Genomic DNA, 14,698 nt, shown 5'->3' with positions numbered 1-14,698 from the left:
AAACAACAAAGCATGGAGTACAATTTAAACAAACTCGTGGTTAATATAAAACCCACCCTCATTCTTAACCTACAAAAGTCTTAAAAAGAAAAAAAAAAGAAAAGAAAAGCCTCCACAACATTTCAGCAGCGTCCCTTTTCCAAAATGCAATGCTCACACCTGAAGAGAGGCCTCCGGACCAGCTCACCGGGCGGTTCCCGCTACCTGGGAGGGCACAGGTGTGACCACTTGACACAAGCAGGTGGACCCCCCCCCCAGCCCCCAAGGCAGGACACAAGAGGCCAAAGGGCCCGGTGAAGGAGTCTCTGGAGAACACACCATTTCTTATCTGACCCCAAAGAGTGACATTACGACCCAAGGTAAAATGCAGGTGAACAACCACTTGGCGACACAGGTATCAGAACATATTTCTACAACAAATGAAGGCAGACACGACTGGATGTTTCCAGCCTGCTTTATGGTCTCATTATAACGCTGCTGGGAAAACCACGCCTCCGTGTGTGTCCTGTTCTTGAAGCTAAAGCCATGACTCTGTCACCTACGGGTGTGTTTTACATGTTGACTGTGTGTCCAGTCCTGTAGGGAAAGGTTTCAGCAACAGTCTCTCAAAGGGCATCCAAAAATGTCCTGTAACAGGCACAGACAATGAGTCCATCTTAGGCCACCCCAAAAAGACCCGTAATCACTTTTGCACGAGGACTTCTGACAAGTATTAAGAAGCTGTGAGCTTGGCTTTTCGTGCTTTTGATAATAGCCACAGTGCAAAGTCAGGCCAAGGAAGGCACGCTGGCCCAAGTGTGCCGAAGTATAAAATGCACGTGTCCAGGAACGCGCTGGAAGGGGGGGCGTTCACTACTGGGCATTGCACCCCAAGGTCAAATGGGATCATCAGGACCAGGCAAGCAGGGGTGGCGGGGAGGTGTCCTGGGTAGCAGCCGGGGGAGGGGGGAGGGGAGGGCTAGCACCTCCGAGGCCTTGGGGGCAATGGATTTCAGCTGTCCTGTGTCCTGATTCTGGTGATGGTTACAGAAGTTTAAGCAGGCTGAAAGTCACAGCTTATCATAATTCCTAAACTATACAGAAAGACTATATGTGTATGTATAACATATACAATGTGTATAAATACACAGCATGTGTGTGTGTGTGTGTGTGTATGCCAGCCCTGAAACTTAAGGGGGAAAAGATAAAAAACAAGCAAGCAATTGCTTACTATTTACCCTACCTAATGAAGATGTTATTATTATGATTATTGGATATTTCCACACCCAATTCCCAACTTCAGACTAGAGGAAAACATAAGCATGTTGGCCTCCAAGCAAGATAATAATCCTCTCTTAATACGAAGCTGAGAAATTTTATTTTCTCTCTCTCAGTGAGAAAACTAACCCTAGAAAAGGCGAATGCTTCGCTTAAAGACACACAGAGCGCATGGTGAGCCGGCTGCGACGACTTCCCGTGAGCACCGGGAGCCCACGAGGCCCCGCACCAGGCTGGGCTGGCGTTCTTCTGGGGGTCCCAGGACACAGGGCCGCGGGCTCCACAGCAGGACCTGACTCAGGGTGCCAGGGGCGCCCATCCTTGTTAGAGGGCCCCAGCGGTTCACGCATCGACTGGTCGCGGGCGGGGAAGCTGAGACTGAAACAGCACCCAGACTCCTACCCGCGGCAAACACCTCCCACGCGGACTCCCCCCCCACACCCTCCCGATCGCCCCGCGAGGCGGTGGGATCACCCCAAATCCAGGTTAACCGATATTTCTCTGGGCCCAGGGAGGGTCTGAAAACAGTAGACAGGTGCTGGGGTTTCCCCTGATAAATACCCAAGTCCCAAGAAGCTGAGCCAAAGTGAGACCCGGGAAACCTGCAATGACTTCAGCAAAACCAACAGGAAGCAGCCCGCGCAGGTGTGCGAGCACCGGGCTCTAAAACACAGAGCCCGAGCCCAGACGAACCCCCCCCGCCCCGCCCCCCCCGCGCTCCCCCCCCTCCCCGCTCCCCCAGCCCCGCCCGGCCATGCGGCCCAGGTTCCGCTGTTCCTCAAAGTCTGGCCACTTCCCACCTCCTCCTTTCCTTCCTCCTCTGAGTCGCTCTGTTGTCATTTACTTCCAAACGCACCCCAACATGGGCGTCAGGGGCGGTGATAAGTACAGAACTGGATTCAGATCCTTTCGTACCACCCACCTGCCCACAGAAATTGCTCCAAACAGGGCTGTATAGGTGACAGTGTAATTCAGGGCTGCTGTCCCCATCCTGGCACCACTGGCACGTGGGGCCTGTCCCGTGCACTTTGGAATGTTAAGTGCTGTCCGTGGGGCCCAGCAGATGCCAGGGACATCACCAGTTGCCCATTCCCCACCCGCCCCTCCTCTCCCCTCCCCCCAAACTTGTACCACGGGACTTCTCCAGACCTTGCCAAAGGCCCCTTGACGGTGGGGGGCAAAACTGCCCTGACGACCAGGAGATGGCTACAAGGCCCCAGAGTTCAAGGCTGACCATACTGTTTGGATACACAGCCGTGTCCTCCGCCTTCATCTCTAGGCTTTCGTTTCTCCTGAGGCTGCGGGTCCTGCCCTTCCCTTCCCGGCGGCCCGAACCCACCACAGCCATGGAAACGGTGCCCAACTTCCTCCCTAAGACAAAAGGAATCGCTCCTCTGTTTTCAAAGGTTTCGTGTTTCGGCTTGGTTTGGTTTTTCGGCCTGGCCAGCGCCCTGTGGAAATTCCCAGGCCAGGGATCAAACCCACGCCACTGCTGTAACCAGAGCCACAGCGGTGCCAAGGCTCCATCCTTAACCTGCTGGGCCACAAGGGAACGGCCGCTTTCAGGCTGCGATGTGCTCCAATTTCAGTTTTCAATGGCTTCCGGGTCGCATCTGCCGTCTTCACCGAGGCGGCAGATTCTCAAAACATACGTGAGAGCGGCGACGATGCACAGTCGACCCACCGCAGCCGGGCGCGCGCCCGCCTTGGGTACCGTCCCCACTCCGCGGCCCGGGAGCACACTCTTTAATGACCGCACTTCTCCCTGGAGGTTTTCAGCTCCGTTTCTCAGAGGAGGCTGTGTTTCTCTCAGGTTGACCCTGCCCCTTCCCACATTCCAGCTTTTATTTTGGTTCTGCTGGGTCCCTCTGCCAATGCGGCCGGGGCCATCCATCTGGTCAAGCCGCACGGAAAGGATGCAGAGGCGGGAAGGGCCAAGGAGGGCAAGACCGAGGGGACCCCGCACATCCAGCCGCGGCTCCAGAGGCCAGTGGCTTCCTCCTCTCGAAAAAGAAAAATAGTTACAGGAAAAAAAAAAGTTTATCTTTCCAACTTAAAAAATGTTTACAAAAGGACTTGAGTCTTGCTTCCTGATTGAAACTATTTTTGCAACAGCTCGAGTAGTGAAAGAGTAACAGCTTATAGGATGTCACCTCTTTTTGTTTGTTTTCAGGGAGAAAAAGGAGGGAAATGCAAGGTATGGGGACACCACCCCGGGACAGTGTCGCATCACAGGGCAGGGCAGGGGTGTGTGTCCTCTGCCCCAGGCTGGGCCTGGCAACCTCACATGGTGGGGGGTGGGGGTGGGGGGCAGTTCCAGGGAGAGGGTGAGGGGTCCTCCCCCCAACAGTAACTGAGGGGGATCCGAATTCCTGACCCTCCAGACCTCCCTCTGCAGGAACCCACTTCCTGCCTCTGGAGGAGAATCGTGGACACCCCCCAAAGATGGACAGGTCACAAGGAACGAGCCTGAGAGAGAGCAAGAGTGGTATCAGGCAGAAGGGGCATCTGGGAAGTCACCTCTCGCAGAGGCAAAATTCCCCCTTCCTCCTTTACAAGTAAAATTTCAAACCCGTTGCTATAAAAAAGCACAAAAGACTATGCAAAGAACACATCAATTAAGTAATAAAAATAACATCCTGACTTAGGGACCGGTGTGCAGGAAACGGCCAGCACTCAGCCACTTTTTAAAAATCCTTTGACTATTGTGAAGTCTCACTTCGTTGGAAGGATTTCTTATCAGGCTTTTCGTACAGAAGATTTTGGCCCCGGGAGGTTAAGCCTTACATTTCGGCCACGAACTTGGGCAGGGGGAGCGAGGTACCCACAGTGAGTAAGGCTCTCAAGGTTATCAGCTACGGCCTCTCAATCTCCCACACGGGGTCTCCTGAGGCTGACACCTTGGGGTCCTCGCATCCCATGGGATGATCACGACACAGGCAGGACACTCAGAGAACGGTTGTGCTACCTTTGAGATCCGGAAACTGAGACACGGAGGCGATAAATATCCCACCCGAGGGTCAATACGCAGTGAGACCTCAGCTTAGGGTTCTGGTTTTCTAACTGACAAGGGATCCAGGAGTTCCCCCTGTGGCACAGGGAGTTAAGAATCCAGCTGCAGTAGCTCAGGTCGCGGAGGAGGCACAGCTTTGACCCCTGACCGGGCACAGCGGGTTAAAGGATCTGGCATTGCTGCACCTGCAGCATAGGACGAAGCTGTGGCTGGATTCAATCCCTGGCCCAGGAACAGCCACACACTACGGGTACGGCCACGTTAAAAAAAGATCCTCAAGATTAAAACACCTCGATCTAAAACCACAGCTGTAGATCTCACTGAAATTCACTCAAATCACTTTCCTAGGTTAATTGCTGGCTGAAATGGGTCTTTGCTTCTTTTTATTTTTATCTTTTTTTAAATCTGGCTCTGCCCACAAGCAGTTCCCAGGCTAGGGATCAAACCTGTGCCACATTGGTGACAACGCCAAGATCCTTAACCTGCTCAGCCACAAAGGAGCTCCATTTGTTTCTTTTTTTTTAAAGGTCTACCTGTAAGTTATTTAAAACTCTTATAGCCTCTCCCCTCCCCAACAAAAAGTAGATTGACTCTACCGTTTTATCAACACCTACTTGCAGTAACTATAGAATATCACCTTCCAATAGAGCTTTCTGCAAGTTCTGCACTGTCCAGTATGGTGTCCATTAGCTACATGCATCTAGTGACACGAGCACTGAAAAGGAATGCTTGACTGCAATAAGGACAGAATTGTCACTGAATTTTAATTAACTTGAATCTAAATATGCGCATGTGGCTAGTGGTTACCATACTAGACAACTGAGCAATAGGTGAAAACAGTCCTTCCACTGTGGTTGACATTTCATGATTTCTGTTGACACATGTCTAGATGTACCTACAGATTTCAATGTAGAATCTTGTGTGTGGGAGAGAGAAAGTGAGTGAGTGAGTGTGTGTGTGTGTGTGTGTGTGTGTACTTTAACTTGTGTGTGTGTGTGTACTTTAACTTGTGTGTGTGTGTGTGTGTGTACTTTAACTTGTCCCCAAATGGGGAAACTCATACTACAAAAGCAGGAAGGCAAAAAATAAAACCCCACCAAGCTTAAGCCCTGGGCTTTTGGAATCAGACAATCCTCTCTCCACCATATATGAGCAAGTCAGTGTCCTCTGCCACAGTGGAAATAATAATTGCTGCACGGAGGGCGTTAAGTGCCTGTAAAATCCTCGGTGCATGACATCCAAGTAGTTTGGACAATTACTCCATTTGCACAATAGCAGCAACTAAAATTCACAGGTGGCTTTGTAGTTTGCAAAAAAATTACACAGACGTTCCCTCCCTCTGTCTGTGGACTACCCAATGAGAATCACGATTTCAGTTCCCTTTTATTTTCACACATATAGACAATGACACTCAGGAAAGTTGCAAGACATCAAGGTCAAGGGTAGAGCAAAACAGGGAGCGCCCTTTCACTCCTGCAGGCCAATTGGGAACAAAGGCTGCTTTTCTAGCAAAGCATTAAGTGTCCCAATGGAGTTGGACTCAGGGGCTCTATTCCTCTTCCTGCAAGCGACCAAAGAACCCCTAAGAGCCCACCCAGGCAGCGTCAGGACGCCATCACATAGGATGAGAAACTGAGGTTAGGTGAGAGTCGAGATCACGCCATTAAAACACCCAAACTTTCTGGAGGAGTGACCTTTGGGAGATTTATGGGTCAAGGTGTGACATTTAAATGAGGGTGTTGACAATTCCTGGACTGGCCAAGCCCCAGAAGAAAGCACAAGAGCCAACCTGGGAAGATTCAGTGAAACACGCTCTGCTACGCACACCACCAAATAAAATACCTAACTCCTCCGTTTCTGTCCAGATTCACTTAAGATCTGGAATACCCTTAAGGGGCCATTTTACTAAGTGGTCAAGTGATGAATTTCAACTTTTATCCCTGGATTAGTTATCCAGCTGGGGCAGTTTTCCACGAAAGTCTGTAGTACATATAAAATATTAAGATCTCAAGATAAAAGCGGTATCTCCATGTCTCAACCTTTCCATAATCAACCCCCCCCCCGCCCCCATCGCTTCTTTTCTCGGAATGACTAGTGGCAAACTTTTCAAAAAATTGTCAAGGGCCATTTGCTACCCCGAGGCCACCGTTGGGGACCTCAGCGGGGCGCTCCCCTCCCCCCTTTAGGTTGGACTCTGGCCCCGCCCCTTCCAGGTTAAACCAGGGACTCGGGCGGCGCGTCTGGAGAGAAAAACATCCACAAGTCAGGTCAAGCCACAGACGACAATGCAAAGCAGAAAGAGTGGCAAATGTACTAGGGAATGGGGTTTTGTCTCTTTGGGGATGCCGCGCTACAGCATAACCGGTAGGAAAAACACCACCACCACCGCCTCCGACTCGAACTTTGTGGAATTTCCAATGCAGTTGTCTCAGAAAATGCGAGGCGGTGCTTAGAACCAGCCCCGGCCCGGGCCTGACCGCGCACGGGCGACGCACGTGAAGTCCAGGCCCTATCCCAGAGCCCGCGGGCCTCTAGCGACCCCCCAAGTGTCACACCCCCGGCCTCCGAAGGCGTGCCCCATTCCGTTCCAAGCACCAGGCCCAGGGAGCAAGGTACCCCTGGGGAGCAGGGCGCGGGACGCGGATCTGGGGGCACTCCTCCCCCGAGCCAGGAAGCAACAGGTCTGCAGCCTCCCCAGGCCGCGCTGTGCAGCCTCCGCCTGACCAGCGGCGTCCCCCACCCACCGAAGTCGGCTCCAGCCTGCTCCCCCCGCTCGGGCCCGGCGGCTCCCGACTTCCTTGACAGTTTCTGCGCCTCGGAAACTGAGCAGCCACGGGCCCGCGCCTCCTCGCCCGCCACTCACTGCGCTGCGCGCCGCCGCGCTTCCCCCAGGTCCCGGGCGGGCCGGCCCGCGCCCGGGGATGAATGGGGCTCCCCTCCCCCACGGGGGATCCCGCGGCGGCGCAGGTTCGCCCAGCCAGCCCTGGGATCTGCAGACAAAGGGGCTCCGGGGAACAAGTCGAGCGCTTCCCCAAACTTACCGGCCGCCTCCCCCTCCCCAAAACAAAGGAGCCCCCAGCCTCTGCCCGCCCCGATGCTCCGGCACTTTGGGGAGCGGCCACATCGGGGTATTGTTCAGCCTGCAGGGAGCGCGCCGCACCCCAGCCCGAGCCCCGGGGACAGTTGGGGACCTGCTCCTCCAGAGCCCGGGCGGCGGGCGGAGCGTGCGGGCGCCCCGGGCCGCAGGCCTGACCCGGGGGGTAGGGAGTCGCCGGCCCCCGCGCGGGAGAAGTTTGCGCCCCCCCCCCCCCCCGCCCGCCCGCCCGCCCGAGTCCGGCGCACTCACCTCGCTGCGAGCAGCGCAACTTGTGGCGGTGCCGCCGCTCTGAGCCTCCCTCCGGCCGGCCGTCGCCGAGCCAGGGCCGTGCCGCGGCCGAGGAGGGCCCGGCGCCCGGAGCAGCAGCGCGCCGCCCCCGGGCCGCCCCCGCCCCGCCGCCGCCGAGTCCCCGAGAGGCGCGGGCGCTGGAAAGTTTCGGGTGCCGAATGGCGGCCGAGGGCGCTGCGGCGGCGGCGGCGGGGCGGGGGCGCTGGCGGCTTCTCGCTCCCGAGCGCGGAGAGTGGGGGGGGGGGGGGGCTGGGGCGGGAGCGGCGGCGGCGGCGGGAGAGGGCGGGACGGCGGGAGGGACCGGCACGGGCAGTGACCTCCGGGGGGAGCGGCCGCCAGCGCGCCGACCCCAGCCGGGAGGACTGCCAGGGGGGCCGCCTCCGCCGCCCCGGCCGGCCCCTCCCCCCGGCCCCCCGCCCGCACCCTCCCCCACGGCCGGGGGGAGGGGAGCCCGCGTCCCCCACGCCCCAGGGGGCCGCGTCCCAAGCCAGCCCCACCCCCACGAGGGAAAAAGGGCCCCCGGCCAGCGCTTCGCCCACAGCGTAGGGGGCGAGAGTCCGCGCCCCGACCCAGCCCCTCCCCTACGGGCTCTGGGGACGACCCGCGTCCCCATCCAGCCCCTCCCCCACGCTGGGGGACCCTGGGACCCTACGCTGTCCCTCACCCGTAGCTCTCCTTTCCCCGCCACGCCCGGGGTGGATGAGGGGAACCCGGGCCTCTCCCACTAGCTCGGAGCCCCATCCCTTTCCCTTGGCCTCCGTGGGGGCAGAAGGAAACGCGGGCCTACCCCGCCACCCAGCCCCAGTCCCAGTCCCAAACCCGGCCTTTCTCCACGGCCTGGAGGGGCTAGGGACCCGGGCCACGAGCCCCGCGGCTTCCAAGGGGGAGGGGAACTGGGCCACTGCCATGCTACCCTCCCCCACCTCAAAGCAGCAGCCTTTCAGCTGCCCTAACACAACCCCCCCGCAATCTGCCCTGGGGTACATCTCCCTCAAAATCGGCGGCAGAGAGGTGACCCCAAAGGTCTCTTCTTCCTCCTCAGAAAGTAGGGGCTCAGGTGGAGCCTCGACCTTTGCAAAATCCCTCCGGCTAAGAACCAGAAATGCCTGGGGAGAAAGAAACTCAGACACACTGGGGTGGAGGCTAGGAGCTGGGATGTGGGGGCTCCAGGGGTTGAGGAGGGGACCCAGGCCCTCGGGTCTTCTCATTCCCCGTCCCCACCCCCACCCCCACCCCAGCCGCAGGCTTCAGACCTCGGGCTTTGCAAAGTGTCTCAAGTTGGAAAGGCTTACTCGGCCCAGCCCCGGTGAACCCAAGTCCCCAGCTCTCCTTTCTCCCCCTCCAGTTTGGTGACAACTGCCCGTCACTCGCGGCCTTAATTCGCTGAAACAAATATCCGCACCCACCCCCAGCAGCTTTGGGGTCTGCTTTGAAGAAGAAGGAAGTTTGCCCCTCCCTTCGGTGTATAATGAGCTTTGCCCTAAGAGCCCAGTACACTCAGCATTTTACGCTGTAACCTCACTTGCTCCTTCCTGGGACACTGGACCATTTGTTGTACTGGTAGTGGGGGGAGGGGGCCCAAGGGAAGTTTTTAAGGGGCTGGGCCTCCAAAAAGGCGGACTAAAAATTACCCTGCCAGATATTGCTGTAAACGTCAATGATGTAAAACGACTGTTGCTGCACCATTATTAGAGCACATCAATAAAAAATGCACTTACACAGTCTCCATAATTGTGAATCAGCAGAATAGATTGTGTCTTATTTTGTATCAGTTGCCATTCAAGACCCCCCGAAAGGACGTGGTGGGGCCTTTCCTTGAGCCTGCCCGTCGTTGCTCCCGGGCTTCCTGGGCTTCTGAAGACTGTTGCTGAAGTATTACATGCAATCGAAAAACCAAGGGTGCAGTAGAAAACCCGAGCGAGCTCCTGATGCAACCCTGCCCCGGTTACACGTGCTTCCCTTCCCCCAACGCCTGCTGGTGGGAGCGCTGCGTTTTTTCCGCCTGTAGGGTCACATTGTGGTTGATTGATTCTCCTTTCGCCTTGCTCAGTCATTCAGATTTGGAAAGTAAATAACAAGTTGACATCATTACAGCTCTCGGCTTTACGGGGACGCGGCCCTCGGCTACCGCACACTCTCGAGTAGCCGCGCAACCAAACCGGCCCTCTGGCTTGCCAGCCCTGCTCATCGTTAGCTGCTTGGAAATTCCGAACTGAACCTGATGAAAAGGCCTCTTTGTAGGTTTTGATTACTTGGCAGATGCCAATCATTTAAAGTATGGGAAAGTGGTGGAAATCCTCACTGCAAACCATGACCCAATGTGACCGGTTTTTACAGCTGGTCTTCCGTAGCTCATAACGCAGGGGAGCTCAGAGTCCATCTTGCCTGTTGGATCACGTCCCAATAATCCCACCGGTCTTTTTCCAAGGAAAGAGTCAAGCGCTTTTATCAGAGACCCTTAGAAGCAAGCCCTCAGGGACTTTGTAAGACTTTAGACAGGAAAAGTGACCCCCTACGTTTATCATCATAACACTGAAATTCCTCTTTCTGAATGCTAGATGGGTAGTAGGTAGGTGGTAAATTAGACTTTTATTTTATCTGTTTTGCAGATTTTTCAGCGGTGGGAGAAAGTAACAGGGGAAAACACATTAAAATAGAGCAGCAAAGGAGTTAATGCATGCTGACAAAAGCCTGCGGACTAATATGGAGACCTCGAACAGCAATGATTTCCACAGGTACCCGCTGCACAGTATCTACACTCTAAAACAATTATTTTGGCTGCTGACTGGAAGGAGCTGGAATACAAGAATCTGCCTGCAACAAATGCTGTAAGTATTCCCCCTCAACAGTAGTCAAATGTTTCACTAAAAGGCAGCAGAAACCCACGCAAATATACTTGACTGATACTGGACTAAAGAGCAAAGGTATTTCAATGGAGAAAAAAATGTGCTTTTTAACGAGTGATACTGGAACAACTGGATATCCACACACAAAACAAACAAAAAAATTAAGCTAGCCCAGACTGTGCTTTTCAGAGTAACTAACTTAAAATTGATTATGAGAAGTTCCCGCTGTGGCACAGTTGGTTAAGGATCGGACAGTGTCTCTGCTGTGGCTTGGGTTACTGCTGAGGCTCGGGTTCGATCCCTGTCCCGGGAACTTCCATATGCCTCCAATTATGGCCAAAAAAATAAAATTGATCATGGGCTTAACGTGTAAAGGGAAAAAAAAAAAAAGCCTCCTAGAAGATTATGTAGCAGAAAATCTAGGTGACCCTGGATTTAGCAATGAATTTTTAGATATACTACTAAAAACATGATTCATGGGGGGGAAAAATTGATCTATTGAATGTCATTAAAATTATAAACTTCTTTTCTGCAAAAGACACAGTTAAGAGAATAAAAAGATAAAGCACAGACTGAGAGATAATATTTGTAAAATCCATATCTGATGAAAGAGTGCATCTAAAATATGCAAAGAACTCTTAAAACTCAGCAGTAAGAAAACAATCCAAAATACAAATGGGCAAAAGAAGTGAAAAAAAAAATCTCACCAAAGGGATATACAAATGACAGATAAGCATGTGAAAACATGCTATCCTATATCAGCAGGAAATTGAACATTAAGACACAACATCACTAGACATTTATTAAAATGACATCACGCAGACCCAAAGACAGCACCAAGTGCTAACAGGATGTTGAGCAAAAAGGACTCGTACATTGCTGGTGGGAATGTAAAATGCCAAGACCGCTTTGGAAGACAGTGTGGCAGTTTCTTACAAAGCCAAACATAGTCTTAGCAGACAATCCAGCAACTGTGCTTCTAGGTTATTTACCCAACCATGTCAGACACTTATGTCAACACAAAAACCTGCACAGGAATGTTCAGCAGCGTTACTCATAATCACCAAACCCTTACAGCAAGCAGATGTTCCTCCATAGGTGAACAGGGGAAACAAACTGTGGCACATCTAGACACCAGAATATTATTCAGCCATGAAAAGAAATAAGCTATCAAGCCATGAAAAGACGCAGAGGAACTTACTTTAAGTTTGCAGTTAGCAAACCACTGAGTGAAAGAAGCCCCCCTGAAAAGGCTACCTACTGTATGAGTGCGACTCTATGACCTCCTAGAAAAGATCAGAAAAGACCAGTGGTTGCCAGGGATTCTGGGATGGGAGAAGAAGGATAAATGGGGGAACACAAGGGTTAAAGACCCCACGTTGTCTCCGAGAAGATGCATGTTGGATCCCTGGCCTCCCTCAGTGGGTTAAGGAGCCAGGGTTGCCGCAAGGTGCCTTGTAGGTCCAGGATGCGGCATGGGTCTGGTGTTGCTGTGGCTGTGGCCTGATGCCACGCCTAGCCTGGGAACTTCCTTATGCCGCAGGTGTGATGGGCAAACAAACAAACCAAAAAAGCAGAGAGCACATGGGAATTTCAGGGCAGTGAAACTCTTCTGTAAGATACTGCAATGGTGCATACATGACATTTTGCATTTGTCCAAACAGATAAGATAGGGACTTCCCTTCGTGGCTCAGCAGCTAACAAACCTGAGACTGGCATCCATGAGGACACAGGTTTGATCCCTGGCCTCTCTCAGTGGGTTAAGGATCTGGCGTTACTGTGAACTGTGGTGTAGGTTCCAGGCGCGGCTCGGATCCCTCGCGGCTGTGGATGTGGTGTAGGCTGGTGGCTACAGCTCCAACTGGTCCCCTAGCCTAGGAACCTCCATGTGCCACAGGTGTGGCCCGAAAAAGAGAAAGACAAAAAAAAAAAAAACAGATAAGGTGGAACTTCACAACACCAAGCGTGAACACTAATGTAAACCATAGGTTTTATCTGTATTGATTCATTCATTATAATACAGCTACTAGTCCTACACAAAAAATGTTACCACTGAAAGCCATGAGTGGGACGAGGGAAACTGGGAACTCACCGCATGATATGCTCAATTGTTCTCTACGTCTCAAACTGTTCTCTAAAACATAGTCTATTATTTTTTAAAAAGACAATAAGAAGAGGTATTAAACTTCTCCTGAGAATTACTGCCCCGTTTTCCTTGAAGCTAATATCTAATTTCACCCAGGCCTGTCTAGCTTTCAGAGGCTCCCAACACCTAGGCCAGGATCTGTTTCCATGCCTGGCTTCCTTAGAAAGGCCTGAGATTCCAGGACTGACCTGCTTGGCGCCACGACGACCGCTCCCCGACGGCACGTTTCCCCTGTGAGCGAGCATTCGCCACGAGCTTCCCTTACGAAACCCAGAAGAGGGCTGTGCTTTGCCAACCGCACCCACAAACCTCTGGCCCATCTTCCCTCTGGGGGCTCGCTTCTAGTTTTCCCGAGGGAGCCTGGAACCGAAACTGGAGGCGGGGGGGGCGCTCATTGTACAAGGTGGCAGCACGTGACCCTGCTTGGAGAAACAAACAGGAGGGAGGCCATCACCCACCGTGGACACGAGAGGAGGTGGGTGATGGCCCCTTCTGCTGCCCTTGACCGCTTTTTTTAAAAAAGAACAATGTTAGGGGGTTAAATGTGTCCCTCCCCCTGCAAATGCATGTGCTGAAGTCCTTCGCCCTCCCATCTGAGAATGTATTTGGAGAGATGGCCTTTAGAGCAGTAAATACATGGAAGGCACTCAGTAGGATGACCTTTCCTTATTTCATCTGACTGGTATTCTTCTAGAAAGACGAGAGGAGGATACATCCAGACGTGCACGGGGCGTCTCAGCAAGGAGACAGCCGTCCACAAGCCAAGGAGGGAGGACTCAGGAGGAACCAAACTGCCAATGCTGCCACCTCCAGCCTCCAGGACTGTGACAAAACCCATTTCTGTAACGGGGAGCACGCTGTCTGCGGCGCTTTGTCACGGCAGCTAAACAGAGTTGTTGCAGGCTTTTTTTTTTTTTTCTCTTGGAATGTCACATTCAGTTCCTATCCTCTGAATACTGAAAACACCTTGCATTTGGCACAGGGCGCCTTCATGGCACAGTATGGAATTTGATTCTCCCAGTCAGCCTGGAGGGCAGGGATTTTTATATCCGGTGTTCAGAGCAGACTGGACCCAAAAGGTTAAAGTGTTAAGAGAGGGGAATCTTCTTTGGTGATTTAGTGATTATACTGATTCATAATGCATAAACACAGAAAAGAATGCACATAAGCCTACAAAGAAGCTTGGTTGTGTTAAAACATAGGCATCAAATTTTTAAAAATGTGAATGTCATCATACCTGTGCTTCTTTCTCGCTACTTCCAGTGGTAAGCTCTAGAAGGGACTGTAAGAACGTCCGTATTTCAGAGTAATGATGAGTGTAAACAAAATCTGCTTCAGCTCTAACCTGCTCTGAAAGGACATCAGACGTCTATGGGGGACAAATCGGTAACCACTCAAAGATACCGCTACGGCTTCTGTCACCTCCCCTCTAGTCATAGGTGTTGGAAATGCTAAATCCGGCTTGATCGCAGAAGTTTACTGCACCCAAGTTCACGGACCCTGTGGTCTCTCCCTGGGACCTTCCTGCAGAGGAAGGAAGTACGAGCTGCACCCCATGGTTCTCTGTACTCCTTCTGCCCCCCTAGATTCATTCATGCCCCCCTCCCTGGACCCGCTCCCATGGCTCATGGGCCAGGACCCTAGGGTGAGGTGAGTTTAGAGGGTGCCAAAAACGTATTCATCGAGATAAATAATAACGCCATGTTTTAAACCTCTAAATAAATGTTCCTCCAGAATGCCTCCATGATGAACAAATGTCGAAAGGTTGTATAAAGAGAGGCTCTGGGGCAGGGGGTTCTCGCTGTGGTGCATCGGGTTAAGAACCAATACAGCATCTATGAGGATGCAGGTTTGATCCCTGGCCTCACTCTGTGGGTTGAGGAGCCGGCGTTGCCATAAGCTGTGGTACAGGTCGGCAGCCGCAGCTCAGATTCGACACCTGGCCCTGGAACTTCCATGTGCCACAGGTGCAGCTATAAAAAAAAAAAAAAGCAAAATGCCCTTTCCTGACGGAGCTTCTGTGCTAGGGCAGGAGTGGGCAGAGGACAGCT

General features: G+C 53.0%; 1 protein-coding gene across 4 annotated transcripts in view; it reads right to left on the bottom strand.

Moving 5' to 3' along the window:
• The window catches only part of TBL1X (transducin beta like 1 X-linked), a 244,773-nt gene extending 235,254 nt beyond the window's left edge, over positions 1 to 9,519 (bottom strand). The window contains exon 1 of one of the 4 annotated variants that reach the window (XM_047764411.1): positions 9,374 to 9,519. The gene's annotated coding sequence lies outside the window, so the exon portion shown is untranslated. Of the gene's footprint in view, positions 1 to 7,616; positions 7,815 to 9,373 lie in introns of those variants that run through there. The other 3 variants (XM_047764412.1, XM_047764410.1, XM_047764413.1) reach the window with 3 other exon arrangements.
• Between the last annotated feature and the right edge of the window lie 5,179 nt (positions 9,520 to 14,698).

This window comes from Phacochoerus africanus, chromosome X (assembly GCF_016906955.1).
Source record: "Phacochoerus africanus isolate WHEZ1 chromosome X, ROS_Pafr_v1, whole genome shotgun sequence".
NCBI classification, from domain to species: domain Eukaryota; kingdom Metazoa; phylum Chordata; class Mammalia; order Artiodactyla; family Suidae; genus Phacochoerus; species Phacochoerus africanus.
The sequence above is the reverse complement of the archived record's forward strand: the minus strand, read 5'-3'. Positions and strand labels throughout refer to the sequence as shown.